At 32.6% G+C, this 21,259-nt stretch overlaps 2 pseudogenes across 1 annotated transcript; both read right to left on the reverse strand.

Moving 5' to 3' along the window:
• Positions 1 to 1,166: 1,166 nt before the first annotated feature.
• Positions 1,167 to 4,874, reverse strand: LOC145164273 (pre-mRNA-splicing factor SLU7-like; annotated as a pseudogene). The gene is made up of 14 exons (XR_013739799.1): positions 4,793 to 4,874; positions 4,647 to 4,702; positions 4,285 to 4,416; positions 4,081 to 4,193; positions 3,942 to 4,012; positions 3,527 to 3,690; positions 3,384 to 3,444; positions 3,218 to 3,312; positions 3,021 to 3,133; positions 2,743 to 2,828; positions 2,600 to 2,639; positions 2,442 to 2,506; positions 2,060 to 2,280; positions 1,167 to 1,560 (listed from the first exon to the last, which is right to left on the reverse strand). The product of XR_013739799.1 is annotated as a pre-mRNA-splicing factor SLU7-like (transcript).
• A 1,059-nt stretch (positions 4,875 to 5,933) lies between these two features.
• On the reverse strand, positions 5,934 to 7,231 carry LOC145162740 (2-alkenal reductase (NADP(+)-dependent)-like; annotated as a pseudogene).
• Positions 7,232 to 21,259: the final 14,028 nt, after the last annotated feature.

Raw genomic sequence — 21,259 nt, forward strand, 5'->3', positions numbered from 1 at the left:
CAGAAAATTCTGGTTTTCCAGGGTTTTTGGGTTTTCCAGTTCTAGACCCATTTTACCCGGTTCCACCTGACCCATGCACTTTGACGTTTTTGATTTTTCCGGTTTTAGACAAACTTTACCCGGTATCTTACGACGAACAAACGTGGAACTGGTTCCTATATACCGGTCCGGATTCCGATCCTACAAAAAATATTGTTAACCGGTTATCGGGTTTTCTGGGTCGAAGTCCATCCGAGTCGGGTTTGAACCCACTTTCATCCGTGGTGGGCAATAGACAGACTTTAAGATTACAATTAAATCTCATATTAAATTTCATTATTTGATTTGTACTTAAATAACATCTTTTTTCTTTGAGATTATAAACTTTTAATAATTTCGATGCAAGTGTTTCATAATGTAATAGTAAACTTAGTTCGTGGGATATTTTTTTCTTCTTAATCACAATTATCAATTAACTCGTTCTATTTTTAAGCCAACTAATTAAACATATAAATAAAATCCAATCATAAAAATTATAATCTTTGTTCATTCTACTTGTTTAATTATTCGATTTTTATTGTATTGGAAAGACCATACTTAATGTGTGCATTATGGTATTTTTCAGCATGGTTGGTATTTTTTTTTAGCACACAAATGTAAATATATAATCTACTCCTAAATTAACACTTAATTCACTACTAGAAACATGAGTTTTAGAGACAGACGAATCCATCGCAAATCCGTCGCTAAATATCATTTGCGACGGATCAGCCACAAACATACTCCATAGCGAATTAAAGGGTGGCTAATAACTTAGCGAGGGATTTAGCAACGGATTAGTTTTCTCTTGCGATCACCTTAGCGATAGAATATCCATCGCAAAATGGCACTTAATACTGTTATTTAGGACATTGGCGAAAAAACCTAATATCACTATTTCGTCGCTAATCACTTGCAAACCTCTATATCTGTTTTTTCTAATCCGTCGCTAATCCCTCTCAAACTTTAGAGGTGATTTTTTTTCCTTCCGTCGCTGTTCTCTCGCAGATTTAAGATGTCATTTTTTTTTCTTTCCGTAGCTACTCCCTTGCAAATACATAATATCATAGTTTTGTTTGTTTTGATTCTAAAACAAAATAATACCAAAAAATCAAATAATTAAATTAATCCCAAAACAAATATTAACATTTAAATACCAAAAACACCAATGATTATGCAATCCAAAACCAAAGTTTAACATTAAAATACAAAAAGAATCTAACCATCAAAGTTTACCAAAACATCCATAAACATCAAATATCAAAGTTTAACATTGATTGATATTTGATTTCAAAGTATAATGTACCATAATTCTAAATTTCCTCTCATATTTTGCATTTCCGCATACACCTTCTCCATTGTTTGATATATTGTGTCCAAAAGAAGGATCAAAATGGAATTGGATTCCAATTCCCGTTCAATCCCATGGAATTGGGAAAACCAATTTCCGCTTAGTTTTTCCTGCAATGCAAGGAGACTTGGTTGCTTGATGTCTTCATGTTTTTTGCTAGATTCAGGGTCTTTGTTGGAAGCAATGCTTTTCTATTGATGAAAAAGAGATTAGTGTCTACTCATATGAAACCAAATGCAGGACTGGAATGGAATTAAATTCTCATTCCAACCAAAAAGCAAATACACATAAACATAAACATCAAATTTGTAATCTCTTAAACATAAACACCAAATTTGACTTGCCATGGGCCCTTCTCTGATTGCATGCAACCGCCTTTATCAACTAAAATTTGAGTTACAAATACACCTAACAAGATGTATGTTCTAAGGGTCATTGCTTAGATGGAATGGAATGGACAAAGGAATGGAATGAACAAGGTAATATAACTTATATAAGGCAAATAATACATTTGAGGTTTGATCCGGAAAAAAAACACAAAATATAAGGCCTTTTATGAGATTAACCCTAAAAAGAATTTCATTGAGCATAGTATTAAAACCCAAATAACTTTACAATAAAAACAACAGTTTATTAGCTATATTCATACCAAAATTTATAATTTAATGAAAATATAAAATATAAAAATACCTGGCCTTTGATGATTCTTCTAGCACGATCATATTCAACTTCTCTTTCACTTGAGATTTCAGCTTCTCTTTGTTCACTTTATAATTCTTATACAACAATTCAGTTTGTGAAGGAGCAACTTGCATATGGACATCATTGCCCTTCTCAAATGCTTCCCATGCATGTATGTTCAGTTGCTTGAACTCCAATGCTTGTCCACTTACTCTATTCTGGTTATCCCCCTGCAATTCAACAACATATAATAATATTAATTTTTTGAGAAAATATTTATAAAAAATAAATAAATAAATAAAGATAAATCAATAAAAGTTATTACTCACAGCATAGAACTTCTCATTTTTTTATAATTCTCATTTATAAAAAATTAATTTTTAAAATATACCGTTGGACCTGCCAACAAAGAGGTTCCAGAATCCGCAATTGCTGCACAACCAACACTGCAAAATCCTGAAATTGAAAAACATTGGTACATAAAAAAAAATCTACACTTTTTTATAATTCTTAATTTCAGATGAATAAACAAGAATAGCCTGAGATTACTAGTAGTTGTATCTCCAATAAGGACATCGCCCATATCAAACTAAAAACAAAAAAGAAAAATGAAATTTAGATAAAGAACTATATATATATATATATATATATATATATATATATTTGTAGATATGTTATAATAAGATAGTTACCTGCCAATAACCCTTTTGATTCACAGGTACATATGTGTGTTTTCCCTTAAAATGATTAGGATCGACCTTGATTTACCATGTTGTACCTAAAACGGTGTGCAAATATCTTAATTAACAATCTGAATCTGAGTAAATGACCATTTTACCCTTTATTTAGAAATGACACTAACATATTAAGCCACCTCTGTTAGAAATAACTCAAAGAAACATTGCTTTATATATGTCCTAATTAAGTTATGTATCAATTAAGTCAATAAGAAACAGGGCAAGAAAACTACCACACAGGAACAACATTTCCAACAGAGAATTCTTGAAATCCAAGGCCAAGAATACCATCAAACTTGGCTGCTAAGAAAGTGAAGCCAGGTTCTTTTGTTGCCTCTATAAAATCCTGAAAAAAAAAAGATTAAAAGAAAAAGTATAATGAGAAAATAGTAGTTAAGTGAATCAAAAACCAAAATTTCTTAATTCTTACCTATTCTTTAACAACATGATCACCAAGTTGGACAGAGTCTTGGCTAAAGATACCAGAGATAGCTCCAGTTCCATATTGAATAGCAGCAGATGTCCCTAATTGACATATGAAGAAAATACAGTTAATTACGAAAATGCCATCGAGAAAAAATCAAAAGAGACTATACCATTTTTCTTGTAGGTGCTTGAATGGCTCGCCTTGTACTTTGAGTGAAAAAGGCAAGCAACCTGTATCCATATCAAGAATTATAAGCACGTGATTGGAGCTATAGATTGAGAGAAATCTTGAATTAGAAAAGTCAAAACTCACTGAAAAGTAGCACTTTGAAGAAGGCACCCATAGATTAGAACTTCCAGTATCAAAGATCACAGTGAACTTTTGAGAGGGAGTTCCAATACCAATCTCACCATAATACTGAGCATCCATGTAGTTCTTTAATGCAATAATGTCAGTGTTTGAATCTGTGAGAGGGCCTCAAAGACCAAAGTTTCTTCATTATCTTCGTCATCACTAACAGCTTCTTCCACATTTTGAGTGTTACCCTTTTCCTCTAACTTCTTAAGTTGTTGATCTTTAAGAATTTCTTTCTAGATTCATCACAAGATTCATATCATTCAATCACATGAGCATAAGATGCTGCATCATACCCATTCCACCTGTCTCTTTTTCCATCATAATCAAAGCTCAAAAGTCTCTATTTTCTCATCAAGTGTTATGTTTTTACTTGTCCATTTTTCCCCTAGCTTACGTGGCCTCTCCATGCATGTCTTGGTTGTGTGTGTCATAGCTCCACAGCTTAAAACAATTAAAAAATTTAGCAATCAAGTTATAAAAACTAGAAAAGTAAAATAAAATTTGCTTACTTTTCGCATGCACCTTTTCTGTACTTATCAGCTTGGTATATTTTTGCTCCTCTGTCATACCATGACTTTGTGTAATTGGGATCTGACTTCCATTTCCTTTGATGTTTTAAACTCTTCAGGACACAAGAAAGATGGTTTTACTTTTAGTTATATGGTGACATGATTAATGAGAATGCAAGAAAAAGAAAATGGAAAAAGGCGTACAGGTCTCTCTGCATTGAGATACCAAGGAGCAGATGACATATACCGAGGAATATGTGGATTAATTTCTTTTCCATCTTCATCAACTTCTGTAGGAGCAAGCCCAGCTTTTCGGGTTTCTTCAAGTCCCAGCTTCTGGATTTGAAACTTATTTTCAAGTTAAAACAGACTCTTAATTTAGATTACATAATGGTAACTATTTTAGGAGTTTTCCATGATGAAGGTCTGATTTTCTTGTGAACCAATGAACATTAATCGTGTTCCCACTTCTATCCGAAGTGAATCCTACATGTAGCCGCTGTAACAGGGGCAATTTAGTCTTTTAACTTGTAGATAATAAAGTCAAATTGGTTACTATCACATACCTGATGAATATCTCCCATGAAATGAAAAAGAAAGAGCAGCGCTTCTGTGAGATTATCTGCAAATATATAATAATGTTTTTCATCTTCAAAGTGATAAAATCTAGAAGCAAAGAATCAGATGAAGAAATTTGTGAATTTAATTACACTGAGATGTTTGTTTGCCATAGTCGAGTAGCTGAGTGGTGTAGTTGTTAATTGCTCCGGCAACACATCTTCTGGCCACTCCATATATTGTTGTCGTTTTGACATTAAGCCCCTTGTCAAATGCCTACACCCGGCACCAAATTCATATCATACAAATTCATCCTGTGAGATTATTAAATTGTAATAGGAAAAACAAAATGTACGTCAGCAACAAGAAAACCCTAGGAAAACCAAAATTAAGGAGTTATGGAAGACAGAGCTTAGAAAAACGAGTTCTGATTTGATCTAAAATGAAAGAGAAGAAAGAGAGCTAAATGAAAATAGAACTTATAGACAACCAGAAACCAGACTAGGAAGGTGATGAAGGCTAGAGTTTACGATAAATGATGAACCAATAGACCAATTGTTGTTGCAGGGAAACGGCGAGTCAACGAGGAAAGCAGATGGACCGAGAGGAAAGAAAGCGATGATGTGATTTATGAGGTTTTCCTATACTTTTCAATGATACTTCAAAGAGGGACAACGCAGGTGGACGGTGGTGGAGGTGATTTTCCGGGCGGAGGAGGAATTTGAGTCGACAGAGGTCGATTAGGGCTTTTGGAGAAAATTGTTTAGAGTTTGGGAATGAAAATAAAACGAGGGAAAGAAAAAAGAAAGAAAAGCGGGGAATGAAAAAAAGGAGGCATCCATTTCTGTGAGCGATTGGCGAGGGATGGGAAAAAAAGGCGTGTGATTTTTAGTAGTTCGTCGTTCCCTCACTAAAATGTTTTAATTTGCGACGGATTAGCGAGGGAGCGATTTTGTCGATAAATTCTTGCAATTCAATTGTTGATCCCTCGGTAATACCTCTCTAAAAGTCTATAAGTATTTCGGTCGAAATATTTATGCATTCTGTCGATGATCCCTCGGTAATCCATCACTAATTAGCTACGGATAGAATCCGTAGCTAATTTCGTCGCTGAAGGTTATGTTTCTAGTAGGGATTCAAATCCTATTCCATCTATGTCCACGACAGGATTTGAATCCTCGACCTCAAAGAGGGAAAACACTACCCGATTTAACCTCCAACAATGGGTCATATTGTAAACTATCTTTCAAATTACTCTCGAATATAAGGTAATTATTTTCAAAACAAGTGTACATCAACGGAAGATTCTCTCATAGTACGTAGCAAATAGATGGTTACTCGTGAGCTACTGCAACAACTTGTTTTCCGACATTTTTTCCTGTAAACAACCCAACCAATGCAGCCGGAGCATTCTCAATCCCTTCAACAGTGTCCTCGACATACGTTATCTTTCCTTCTTGAATGAGAGGCAAAACCGTTTCCAAGAACTTAGGATACAAGTGATAGTAATCTGGAACCAAGAACCCTTCCATTCTGATACGTTTCAAGATAAGGAACGCAAGGTTGTGAATGCCTTCATGTTGATCAATATTGTATTGTGAGATCATCCCACAAACAGCAATGCGACCTTTAACTCTCATGTTGACTAGTACTGCATGGAGCATCTTTCCACCAACATTCTCAAAGTAAATATCAATACCATCTGGAAAATACCTGTCACAACGAAAGTCAATAGCTTGTGAGATATTGTCTTAATATTATTTTAAAGTTAAAAGCAGCATTGAGGTCAGGCTCTTCTTTATAGTTAAAAGCCTCATCGAACCCAAACTTGTTAGTAGATCGACCTGGTAATAATAATTGGATAATTGAGATTTACAGGCATTAGTGACACATAATTTGGTCGATTTTGTTCTATTGAATTTCACCTTTTCTTTGGATCCAGCACTTCCAATAACATAACAGCCGTAGAGTTTGGCAAATTGCCCAACAAGCTGGCCAACAGCTCCAGATGCTGCTGACACGAACACGGTGTCTCCTTTCTTGGGTGAACAAATCTCGTACAAACCAACATAGGCAGTCATGCCTGGCATTCCTAAACCATGTCCGGATTCAAGAACCACATAATATTTTAACAAAAATTAATGTTTCGATCAATAACTTAACCTACCGAGGATTCCAGTGTAGTAAGAAATAGGGACATTTGTATGTTCAATCTTTATCAATGACTCAGCATTCCTGATCAAGCTATACTCCTCCCAGTTAGTGGAAGGTCCTGATATCAAGTCACCTTTCTTGAAGTAGGGGTGAGTCGAATCCAAGACTTCTGAGACTCCATATCCGGATATAAGCTGCAGAATGAAATGAAACAAATTTGGTGGATAAATCCATTGGAAAAAAGTAATCTTTATAGTGAGTGAGTGATGTAGACATACCGAACCAGGAGTGAAAGAAGGTACGTAACTTCCTGCATGTAAAGGTCTTGTTCATTCGACCCCTCATGTAGGGGTCACATGACAAATAGAGATTCTTTGAATATCACCTGCTTGTTTCTCACCACCACCACCCCCGGCGACACGTCCACCACCTCTGCCATATTATGGTTTATGGTGTAGATAACGGTTGGGCCCTTATCTCAACGAAGAAGGTATAAATTTATTTAATATAAATGTTTTATTGTTTCTAAAGTAGGATATGGTTAGGTAAGCCGGCCTACAATCGTTGCATCCAAGAACATGGAAGATCTACTTCTTAAATATTTTTATTTATCCTATGTTGTTTTTTCTTTCGTTATCCTTACGTCGTTGTTAGTTCTTTTCGATGACAATGATGTCCACAATTGTCCAATGCTTATCTTACATATAAATTTTCTAAGGATTGTAGTGTGTGGTTCGCTCGTGTTGACATTTTCTTTAAATACTAACAGAACATCACAATTCAAGCATCATCATAGTGTTGGATTGAATGTATAATATGGGACTTACTGATAGGATATACGATTTTTAGAGGTGCAGAGGAAGCAGAAGATGATAATGTCATTGATTCAGTTCTTCAATCTCTTGTTGTAAGGGTGCATGCACCAAGTAGTGAGTTTTTTTTTTTTTTCTTTGTTTTTGGGTTGGAGGTATACAAGAATACAAGATACCTCCAAGTGTTGCCCCTCCAATATCCATATGTGGTAAATGAATTGATTCAATGGCTCTCTCTCTCTCTCTCTCTCTCTCTCTCTCTCTCTCTCTCTCTCTCTCTCTCTCTCTCTCTCTCTCTCTCTCTCTCTCTCTCTCTCTCTCTCTCTCTCTCTCTCTCTCAAAATGACAATATTTCAGAAAAACACAATTTTTTTTCCACTATAAATACAAACATCTACATTTTCAAAAATCATACATTCTTTCCAACTCCATTCCACCATTCTTCATTTCCTTTCCTTTTCCCTCCACTTTCATTCTTATTTTATCCAATTCCATTCTAAATGGATTCTCAAGGCAAATTCAAAAAAAGACGGATCGCTTCCTGAAACCTAGCTAATACAAATATTTTCCTACCATGGTCTTGCAAATTTTTGAAATGTAAAACATAGAATCCAAAGAATCTAGGGGAAAACTCGTTCCCACTCAAAATGAACAAACAAGAAAAGAACTTGGACCTGATGTTAGGATCACATGGGATTATACAAAATGAAAAAGTCAAAGAAATGGACCGAGAAAGAAGAGGTGGCTTTGGCTAAGTCGTATATCGATGTTTCTGAAGATAAGGAACACAACAAGCAACAACGGTCGAAGGCAATTTGGGAGCGAGTTCTAGAGCATTTTAAAGCTTAACTGAGAAGTTTAGATCATATAAAGCACCAAATGAACTCCAAATAGAAGGATCTCCAAAAAAATGAAATGATTTCAACTCCATCAACAACCGAAAGATGAACAACCTAGAAATTATGAGATCCAAGGTAGATGTTATAAAATCGACACAAAGCGAATATTGACATTTTTTTATAAAATGAAAGTTTTTCTTCATGAGTCGGCTCTGGGATGTTGTGAAACTCCACATTAAATTGGAACGCATCATAAAAACCAGTGAATACGCTCTACCCCCTTCATGCAAAAAAAAAAAAAAACAGTATTCATCCAACACCTATACCACCTCTTCGGATGCATAATTTCCACCCAGATTTGTCGACGACCATGAAAATCATTCATGTTGATAACTCACCACATTTGAGACAACATAAAGCGAAGAAACTGACATCGATATCCTTACAACCCCCAAAATAGTAGATATAATCAATGAATCTCTTACATTCAAACTATAAGCAAAGCGGTGTAGGAAAAAGATATAAAAAATATCGAGATGAAAAAATTATGCATCATGTGAAAAACCAAACAACGGAAAGTTGCATACTTAGAGTGCGATATAGAGGCACAAGATATCCAATTTTTCTCAATCTGCATGAACATTTTGTAGATGTATGTTGCAAACGGTGCTTGAGAAGAACGTCAAATTACTGAAAAATATGGTTGGGATTTTAGAATTCCATTTAAGGATTTTAGTAACCGTTTTAGGATTTTAATTATCGTCTTTGAATTTTAATTTTTTATTTTATCTTTTTTCCATTTGTACTACTTTATGTTTTAATAAAAGAAAGGTTATGTTTAATTTTATTCAATTTTAATAGTTTTAAAGTAGTAAATGTTTAATTTTAAAACTAACAAAAATTAAAGAATTGAGCGAGTTGGGATTAATGGGAGGGATGAGTTTCTATATGTTGTGAGTTGGGATGGATGGAGGTGAGAGAATAGAGAAGATGATGTGGTAGTAATATGAAAAGTGGGTTGGAAGGGGTGGTAGAGATGAATTCCCCCCACCATAATATATTTTGAGATGAAGGTAGTGGTGACTTCTTATTGGGTGGGTAGGTGGTGGAAATATCCTTCTTAAACTCTCGTAGCAATGAGGAATCTAAGGAAACAAAGATAAGGAAGCAATATGAGCTTGGTCATTTCATGGATCTCAAGCTTAATCAGGAAATCCGTGACACGAAATCATGAAGAAGCTGGAATAACTCAAAAAGAGAGTGGCACCTAGCCATTGGGAGCGTCTGTTGTCTTTGTAGAAGAACCATATGGTCTTGGATTGGCCCCCTTTGTATGACCTAAAAAGAAAAAGAAGTTCATGCTACTATAAGGCCTCTAACCTCCTCCCTTAGGACATTATTGTTTTGCCCATGGGGACGAGCAACCACCGACTTACAAAAAAAATTCAAAGATTCACCAAAAGAGCTGCTCAAAAACCCACTATCCCTTCAAAGGATCCTTTATCCGATCTATGGTTTATGCTCATCGGACAAGTGGCATATAGAGGCGTCACCCCTACCAAACATTTATGGACTCTTCATCTTTTGATTTCGAGTGGGACATCCTGAATTGTCACACCCCCCAAACCGGAACGGCGGAAACGTTCGGGGGTGGATGACGTCATGTATAGTATCACAACCATTGCATTACAGTAATCAAAGTAAACACAACTATTACATTAATTAAGTAAAATATTTACATCAGTTTGATTCATGTTTATACACTTCAAAAGTATAACAATAGTAAAAGACGAAACTCTATACGCTCCGTCTTCTCAAAACTCCAGGAGGTACCTGTCTACTGATTTCCTGAGAATACAAGCAGTTTTGAAAGAGTATCAGCATAAAGCTGGTGAGTTCATAAGCATGTTTTTTAGAGGAAAATCGGTTAATGAATCAATGAATGTATTCGTATGCTTCCAAGAAAATCCATTATTTTCTAACATGTGTATTTTGTTACTAAATCTCATATCGTAATAGTTCATATGTCTAGTTACCATTGAATGTGTTGTGCATTGTTTGATTGAATAAGAAACATCTTTTTACATGAAAAAAAAACTTTGGTTATCACCAATATGTATAGTAAGTTCGGAAAGCTCTGAAAAATTTAATATGTATAGTAGTTCTATTACTTTATAATAAAACTAATTAAAGTTATTACCCTTCATACATTAATCGTATATTCTTAGTACCAAATTTATGAGTTGTTATAACCATACTTCACCATTGAATTGCCTGAACGACGTTCTTCAGGTGTCGGAATCGAAATGACTTTGTCACCCAGGCCTGCCAGCCTAACTGTAACTAACAGTTATGGTGCGGGATTGTCAATACCGTATAGATCTATACACAAACTCATGTTCTCCCGCAAGGAGACTCTGGTTATAATCTCAGGGCTTTTGTTAGTACTTAAGTAAGTACGCGAAGAATGCTCACTCATAAAATGTTATACTAACGATTACATGTAGAATAAAATGAATCCATTGAATGTAACTTGTTGTCTATATATCTCATAAACTACACATTATATAGTTTATATATTTGATTGCATTGAATCTATGTTTTGTACATTGATATGTTAGTTGTTCCATAAACTATACCTATTATAGTTTATATGTTCATTCATGCATTCAATTCATGTTTTACATTGAAAGTTCTGTGATTATGAAGAAAACTTCCCTTATGCTCTGCATAATACAAAATGGATAAAATATCTATATATTTTATAAAAGTATAGAAATTGTATGATTGTATCAATTTCATCCGTTTTAAGTTTATTGAAATCCTTGTTGTATAAGTTTCACAAAATCATTTATGTTTGGCTTGTATTCCCCCCTGAAAACGTAAAAAAAACAGTAAAGGCATAGGGGTATGAACTCACGGTTAGTTGTGTGCAAGCATAGAATCAACGGACCGAAATGAAGACCCTCGAGTTGTAGTGTGACACTTAACGGAATCCTAATAACCGTATATGTATCTAAATTAGCGATTTCGTTAGATAAAGTGTTAGAAAAACACCTGTTTTCGGTTAAGGAATGTTACCGGGACTTGATTGAATCGAGGAAAGTGGGTTTTCAGTCTAAAGCACCACTTAGGAAATGTGTACGGTCGTGAAGGGGGTTTACGGCCGTGAACTGTCTACGGTTGTGAAATGTTTACGGTCGTGAACTCCTCTCGAAGGGTGTACGGCCTTTGAAGGTTTGAAGGGTGTACGGCCGTGAACTGGTGTGCGGTCAATGAAGATTTGCAGATTTGAAGGATGTACGGTCGTACACTCAAGAACAAGGATGCCGGATTTCGATGAAAAACGTGTTCTAGATGCTCCGAAATGACTCTCAACGGTGATTCTCGATGATTTTTGGAAGAATACGGGTGTTCTTGGGGTGTACGGCCAAGAGTTTAGAGAGAGAAAGAGAGAGTGTCCGGCCAGAAAAGTGTAAATGAGGGGTAGGGTCTCGTATTTATAGGATTTTTCGAGGTCGGTGGTGGGGTCCACCCAACGTTGGCCGTAAACGAGTGTACGGCCGTACACGGGTTTACGGCCGTAAACTCACTTAGGCCGAAAACCGATGTTTTGATCAATGGATAATTCGAGGTTTCGTGAAGTTTTGGTTCCGACTTATATAAAATTTAATTATATAAAACTAGATGATTTTCTAAACCAAGAAGTTTGACGGAAACTTAATAAAATTCAAATTTTATTAACAGAAATCGGTTAGATAGAAACGGAAAAAGTTTTGGGTTGTCACATGAACTCTCCAAATGGTAGGTATTTGTAACATTTGTTTTTCAAGTATATTTTTCTTTTAAGACCATTGGTTAAGACTTAAATTTTGGGAGTTTGACTGGTCGTGGCGTGGTGATGAATTACCACGGCGCGAGCCACATAATTAAAATAGATGCATCATCTTGCGTGACCATGACGCGGTGCATGTATGGCCACGATGCGGTATTGGTAGAGGGTTCTAAACCCAATATTCCGAGATTGGAGCCCTATTTAAGGGCACTAACCTCAAAGGTTGCCTAATTTGTTAGCCTCCACACTCTAAGATCCTTACCCTCACAAACCTTAGCCTCCAACCTTGATTCTTGAGCTTGTTTTGTGGTATTTGTGAAGTTTGAGGAAGAAAGAAGTCCTTTGTGCTGCAAGAAAGCAATGACATAGCTTGGATCCACCATGTACTTCAGAAATCCAATTTATTTGAGGTATAAATCTCAGATATTGACTTTCTTTTTCTTAGATCTTAGTTTACACGCCTTTTTGGTGGTTATAAGTCCCTTTCATAGAGATCTTTGGAGTTGAGTTGGAAGAAAGGTGTGTTTTCATGATCTACCTTTAGGTTATAAATGCATCTTAGCCTACTTGGAAGCTAGGTTTGTAGTTTGGGTGTTCATGAGACTTGGGAATGGATAAAGTTAGAAACTTTATCCATTAAGAACATTAGAAGCATCAAATATGAGCTTTTGAGCTCTATAAATGTAGGGTTAAGTGCTTAATCCATGAAGTTGTTTTGAAGTCTAGCCACGACGCTATGGTATGCATACTACCGCGCGACCATAGGGTTGGCTACGAAGCTGCAACTCATCCTTTGACTTTTGACCAAGTTTGACTTTAGGTCAAACTTTAGGGTTAGGAAAAATATTGATGATTGGCCCTTATAAAATGTCTAGGTGGGTGTTGTATCAGTTATTGCATGTGACAGGTTGTAGGGATATCTGCTTTCGTCTGTGGGGTGAGTTTTCTCACTATACTTTGTATTACAGTATATATCCTATGTATGTTAGGATGTTGATATGTTGTAGTGATCTATTAGATTGGTAAATATGTTATGATTACCTGTGTTTGCTTGTTATTTTTATTTGCATATATAGACATATTGTGGTTGGGTTGAGGCAATCCAGTTGTATGTTGTAGGTCAAGAGACTCAGGTGGTTTAGATCATAATGGAGGCCTAATGGGAGCAGACCGACTTGGATGTTGTAGGATCCGGATAATGATCCAGCCTCGTGTTGTAGGCCTTGTATGCATGTATTGTTGTGTGGGCTATTTCGGAAAACTCACTAAGCTTTGGATTACAGTTGTGGATTTAAATGTTACATGTACTTCTAAGGATCGGGGAAAGGCGAAGGCATGGCTATACACATCATCCATAAGTTTTTATAATTTAAGAGAGATTATGTTTTGATACTCTGATGTTTATGATATGTTGTGAAACAATGTTTTTGATGACTCATGGTTCTTTAGAAACTACTTTTATTCCTTTAAAAACAAAATTTTCACTATGATTTTTGGGATGTTACAGTACTTCCACATATTTGATCCCATGGAGAGGTCAAAAACCATTGATGAAACTCACTATCAGGAGAGGTGAAGTCACGACGAACTCCTAAAGTAATACGAGTAACATTTCCTTGGATGGACCCGCATAGTGATTATGACGGTTATAGGATTCCATACATACTCATTCAAAACAATCGCCTTATTATTTCTTCGATTTAATATGAAATGATGATGCGGAGTACACTCTAACCCAATATGATTTTCCAAGTGCAAACCCAACCGATTTGCTGAACCTAAGGAACACATTTTTCTAGAGGATCCTTGTGAAAGAATCTACTCGCCAAGATATAGCTACGGTCCGAACATACCTCCAAAGACTGAGCATGGACTTTTCCTCGATCAATTTTTAATTTAACTAACTCCACCCCATGTTAAACTTTAACACCATGTTCTCGAGATTAAAAATTAAGGATTGGGAGGAGAGGGATGGGAGGGGAAAGAAAGGGAAGGAGATAAAAGGAGAATGGGGAGGTGATAAATGAGTTCTTGAGTTTATGGGGAGGGAAAGAAACTTCGCTGTCAAATGATGTTTTCACCCCTGGTTAGGGTTCATCAGATGGAAAAGATGGCGGTGATAAGGAAATGGAGAAGTGAAGATGATGTGTGTAAGAGAGAGAAACAGAGATATGAAGAACATGATCTATGAGAATAAAAAAGAAGATACAATGAGAAGGAAGAACCCGTGAGAATGAAGATGAAGAATCTATGGCGTTAAGTTGCAGGAGAATGAAGATGAAGCAAGGGTAAAATTTGTCATTTTGTTGCTTTCCTTCACAATCTGCCCAAAATTGGGCGGATACAAATCACGTTAATTTCTTCATTGCCTTTTCCCTCTTAATCCCTACATTTCCTTTACTCCCCCTCAAAAAAAATGAAGAACACATCATTCCCCTTCATTTCCCTCATAAAAAACTAGAGAATAGGGTGTAAGGAATTGGATACAAGTTTGGATGGTATATAAGAAGGGGATTTTGGGATCACTGTCAATCTAGAGTTAAGCGTTATCTACTTTTTCGATGAACTGGATCGGTAAATGTTTTTTCGAATTAGTTAGAAACATAGTTGCTCGAACATCTTCCTTAAAGTTATTATTAAGGTTGCCCTAGACTTTGTCGGAGTAAAGCTTGAAATAACAAGACATATCAAATACATGTTCGATGTCTAAATATCCTTTAAGAAGGCGATGGACTTCCTAGTATAATCCTATGAAGCTTCGTAATAAATGCTACATTCACTTAGAAGGAGATTGTTCGAACTTGGAAGTCACATCGACGTAAGTGGTCCTTGGAAGAAGTGTCCAAAGAAGTGGCTCGAGCGAAGATCGGAAAAGTGAAGTCATGCGGAGCCAAAACTATCCGAAGAAATTGACTTTATGTTTTGTTTATTTATGTAAACTTGAAAAAACAATTAGTATGATAAAGATGCCATTGTGTTATCTGTGTAATCCAAATTATGATCCACAATCATTCTTGTGTCAGTTTATTATTTTACAAGATGGATTATTCTATTTTTCTATAAGAAGTCAACACGGTTATAGGTTGATTAATTGTGTAGATAACAATGTAACTCATTGTCATATTAAGTTAAATACTAATATCTTTCTCACCAAGTTATACTTATAATGTTCATTTACGTTATGGTCTATTCTTTCTCATTTATGATGCATATAAGTTGCTAAGTGTCTATAATATTCCACAATCTTTCTATTTGTCATAGTATTTTTGTTTTATCGCTTTAGTTGAACACTTATTTAATGAGGCCCAAGCATACAAAATACATCCTCTAATCTAGTTACATTATTTCGGTCTGAACCCTATTTGATCCATAACCGAGTGGATAAGAGACCACTCAACACCAACTTGTTAGATGTTAATATTTGATCCATAACCCTATTTTGGTTCGAACCGTATTCAATCCATACCAGAGGGGATAAGAAACAGTTGACAAACTCAGGTAAGATGCAAAGCAATCATTCTGTGGTACACATTTGACGAATCCGATCCAATCTAGTTCGGATGACGTCACCAAGAATAAGATATCTTTTAAATCCAATTTTAACTATTTTAGGTATGATTTTAAACTCAGTTTCGATACATATTTTTAATAACCTGGTATATGATCCGTGGATCAATCCAAATACGGGCCTGAATTTATGATTGGTTAGGATCCGATGGATTGGATTATCCGATCCAGTTTGGTCAAAATCCAATTTTGACCAGATTCAGATTTAGGATCAGATTGGATCCATTAGGGTGAGCATGGTGTGGTTTTGGGCTAAATCTGCATTGGAAATTGCATAAATCGATTTAATCTTGTTAAAACCACATCGTGTGGTTTTTGTGTTTGGTGTAGTTTCCGATTTTATCCGCGATTCTGTTTTTATGTGTTTCGGTTTGATTTATTCACCGCAATAGGCATGGTGTGGTTTTAAAACTGCAAAATTGATGGATCATATTCGTATTTGTTTAGGCTTATAATAATCAAACACAAATATAAAACGACATTGTAACTAATTAGCAAGTAAAATGTTAGAAACTATCGAAACGATGACTAATACATATTTGAGACGACTTACAACAATATTTTTGTGACAATATATATATATATATATATATATATATATATATATATATATATATATATATATATATATATATATATATATATATATATATATATATAGGGCTAGGTTATTATGTTGTAACTATCTATTGTGTGCATATAGGATTGATTGTGGACCAATTATTTTATTTATTTTAAGAAATTAATTAATACATATTACATGTTGAAGATATAATGAGCATTAATTAAATCTTCAACATTTAATATGCATTAATTACTTTCTTAAAATAACTAAAATGATTGGTCCAGAATCAATTCTACATACACACAATAGATGTAAGAAACATTTGAACCTAACTCTCTCTCTCTCTCTCTCTCTCTATATATATATATATATATATATATATATATATATATATATATATATATATATATATATATATAGAGAGAGAGAGAGAGAGAGAGAGAAAGAGAGAGAGAGAGAGAGAGGTAGGTTCAAATGTTTCTCACATCTATTGTGGGCTAGAATGCAACAATAAGAATTTAGTAAATGATATCCATAATTATATGTATATTAAATGATATCCATAATTATAATTCATTTTTTATGAAAACGAATATAATTCGTCATTATGTCAGCAATAATATTCTTTCAGAATGAATTCGTATCTAGAAGAATGACATTGTATTCTAGCAGAATGGGAGTGTATTCTAGTAGAATATACTATCGTTCTTCATATTCTATGCAACTTTATTGTATTTTAAGTGAATGCATCCTCAAAACAAAACACGAAATCACACATAAAAACCTAGATGCGAATTCATTCTAAAAGAATGTTATTGATGACATTAATGACGAATTTAATTAGTTTCCATAAAAGGAGAATTATAATTATGAATATCATATCATACATACTTATAAAGCTAGCATTTTTCCTTGAACCTCATGCATTTGAAACCCCCATAAAAATTTGCAAACACCTCATGCATTTGAAACCTCCTATTTTAATAAATATCACTCAAAAGTCTCATAATAATGATTAACAATTCAAAGGTTTTATAACTTATATAATATATTTAATAAACAATTAATGGATACTCTACTATAAAAAGGTCAATCTTTTTAAGTAGACACACAAACACAAATCACATACAAAATTCACAAAGAAAACAACTTTAAAGTTTTTTGTGTTGGAATTTTAATGTAAATTATATTAGATTCATGTTATCGATCATATGTTATGAAAGGTGATATATATAATATTTAATTAACTATTGTATACATGTTTGTATGTTCATGTTGCTTCAAAACAATAATTAATTAAAAATCATGGATATGTCATATTATCCATATTATCCATGTAAGCCTTTTTTAAAATGTAAATTGTCAATCTTATCACTTTAGATTTTAGTATATATGTTAAACATTTTAATTATAATAATAAGTGTTTTTTAAAAGTTTCTTTCACTTATTAATAATAACAAATGGTTTTAAAATTAATAAGCAATAATTATAAATAATAAAATCAAATTACATGGATATGTCATATTATCCATGCAAGCCTCTTTTGAAATGCAAATTGTCTATCTTATCACTTTTTTTTATTTAATGTATGTTTCACATTTTAATAATAATATTAAGTGTTTCTTACAAGTATTCTTTAACTTATTATTAATAATAAGTGGTTTAAAATTAATGAATAACAATTTTAAATGATAATAACATCAAATTATAAATTACATTTAGCTATAAATAAATTGTATTTTAAATGAACATCATTATTGAAATTAAAAAATGATCGCATAAGTAAAAATATAATTAATCAATAATAATAATTGTTAAAAATAATAGTAATTAGATAATTATATTTAATTCTATTAATGAGGAATGTGGGTTCATGTCAATGAATATTATTGTTTAAAATAATTGAGATTATATATATATATATATATATATATATATATATATATATATATATATATATATATATTAGTGTAAAAATATTATCTCAAAGTTAATGTCAATAACATAACCATTTTAAACATATATTTTTCAATATTTTAACAGTATATTTTTAATCTTCGCTGCGTAACGCGCGAGAATTCGTCTAGTATACTTATAAAGGAATCATTTTCCTTTCACCACATTCATTTGAAACTCCCATTGATTTTTCCTTTCACCACATTCATTTGAAACTCCATGACATTCATTTGAAACTCCCATGACTTTTCAATTTCTTTCTAATAATGATTGTAAGTTGGTTAATAAGGTTAAATAAATATAAAACCTAAAGTGTAATCATATATAAACTAAATTTCAATATTAAAAGAATATATTTTCTTCTACTTATAAAGTTATGGTTTTAACATTTAACATATTATACTTAATTTATTAGGTCTAATATGATGTTGTATGTAAACAATTATCATTTTAAGGCTACAACTTTTGAATATTTTTTATAAAATACTTAAATTGTTAATTTAAATATAATTTTACAGGATCAACTTAAATATAACTTGTAGTTCAACTTAAACAACCTAAAGAATATTTTGTAAATAGTTAAAAGTGATAAATTATGGTGTCTTTCTAATAATGATTATAAGTTGGTTAAGGTTAAATAAGTATCAAACCTAAAGTGTAATCATAAATAAACTAAATTTCAATATTAAAATAATATTTTTACTTCTACTTATAAAGTTATGTCTTTAACTTTTAACATATTATGCTTAATTTATTAGATTTAATATTTTGTTGTATGTAAACCATTATCAGTTTAAAGCTACAACTTTTGAATAGTTTGGACAAAATACTTAAATTGTTAATTTAAATATAACATTATAATCGTTAAAAGTTTTCAAATAAGTAGCTTAAAATAAATTACAATAACAATAGTTAAAAATAAACTCTATATAAATGATTATATTGTTACCTTTAAAATCAAAAAAAAATTGTTTGATGTTTTAAATAATTACATTGATAGAAATTAAAACGTGAAGCAAATAATTTAAAAAATAATTAACAATAACAACAACTATAAATAACATTAAACCATATATTATATTTAATTTTATTAATGAATAACCCGCGGGTAGAGGTCATTCAAAAGACTGAGATTATGCAGTTTTAATAGATGTATATATTATCATATAATTCAAAATAATCAATATACTATATCAACTAAGTATACAAATTATTATATCATATTTAATAACAACATTAGTGTTATATTTAAAAAAAAACATATATTTGTAAATATTTCAGCTATATAGATGTTTCTGCGCAACGCGCGGGCATTCGCCTAGTAATATACGTACAATTATGAAAATCATTTAATATCTATCTTTATTTAATTAAATAATTATTTAATTTTACTAAATTTCTATTGGTGCATTCTAGCACACAATAAATATAAGAAACATATTAACCTAGTCCTATATATATATATATATATATATATATATATATATATATATATATATATATATATATATATATATATATATATATATATATATATATATATATGGTGAGGTTCAATAGAGAACCATAATGAACCAAAGAACCAATCTTTTTTTCAACTTTTAGAACTTATTTTTTATCAAAAAAAAAAACTAAAAATACATAAATTCATAACTTTTTATTCTTTTTCCAATGATATCAAATTCGAATTTTTTTTTTTACGTCAAATTCACAATGTGAATCTTTGAAAATTCACCATGTGAATCCGAAAAATATTTTTCACATTCACAATGTTAATATATGAATTTAGATATTTTTAAATTTTTTTTTCGATAAAGAATAAGCTCTAGAAATTGTAAAAAAAAATTGGTTCTTTGAAGAACCAATAATTATGGTTCTCTATTGAACTTTCCCTATATATATATATATATATATATATATATATATATATATATATATATATATATATATATATATATATATATATATATATATATATATATGTTTTGAAACTAAAATTTAAAAATAGAATCTCGCTCGTTGGCTTCTCTTTAGTAAATTGTAATTGAAAAGAAAACATGAAAAGAATAACATATTATACAAATATTAAATACGTAAAATATATTATTCAAATATTTAAAAGGTCATAAAGTGCGTGAAATACATTTTTTAGGTGCAATATGTAATGCAAAACCGTACCACGACATAAATATTCGGTTTTTACAAAATTAAAAATCATAAGTTATTTATTTCGTTTCGGTTTATGGGTGTAGATTTTTCGGTTTTTCAACTTGTAGTTCGGTTTTTGTTCACTCTAAAGATTCATACTAGATAGAGGTGACAATTGTTGACACATCCCGCGACACGACATGAAAATAAACAAGTTTGAGTTAAAATTTTCAAACCCAACAACTTGTTTATTATATGGGTTATGTTCGGGTTAACATATAATTTTGTTGGTTGATATGTGAATCCGATTATTTTATTAGATTAACAAAATAAAAAAAATAGAATTATTAAATAAAGGAGAAAGAGCAAAGAGTAATAAGCAAATGTATAATATTTAGACTTCTTACATGTGACCCACGAACTCATATAATTAAATGAGTTATATAGGTTGAGTCTGAGTTTGGTTTTTCCGAGTTAGGTTTACTAAGACAACACAAAGATTTATATGAGTCGTGTTTGGGTAGAATTTTCTTACCCATGAACCCAGTATATGTTACCCGAACATAAAACAATTGTCATCCTAAATTACAGATATCTGGTTTCAGTGTACACCTCTAATCATTGTAAATTGTAAATGGATAAGACTCGGGGGAGCGGGCTGCGACGTGGTCGCAGTCTTGTGCCACGTAGGACAAAACACCGCTCCCTGGGAAAGGTAGAGGTGCGGCGGAGGCCGCACTACAGC

The sequence above is a fragment of the Lactuca virosa genome, chromosome 3 (assembly GCF_052849685.1).
Source record: "Lactuca virosa cultivar CGN04683 chromosome 3, Lactuca_virosa_CGN04683_v6, whole genome shotgun sequence".
Taxonomy (NCBI): domain Eukaryota; kingdom Viridiplantae; phylum Streptophyta; class Magnoliopsida; order Asterales; family Asteraceae; genus Lactuca; species Lactuca virosa.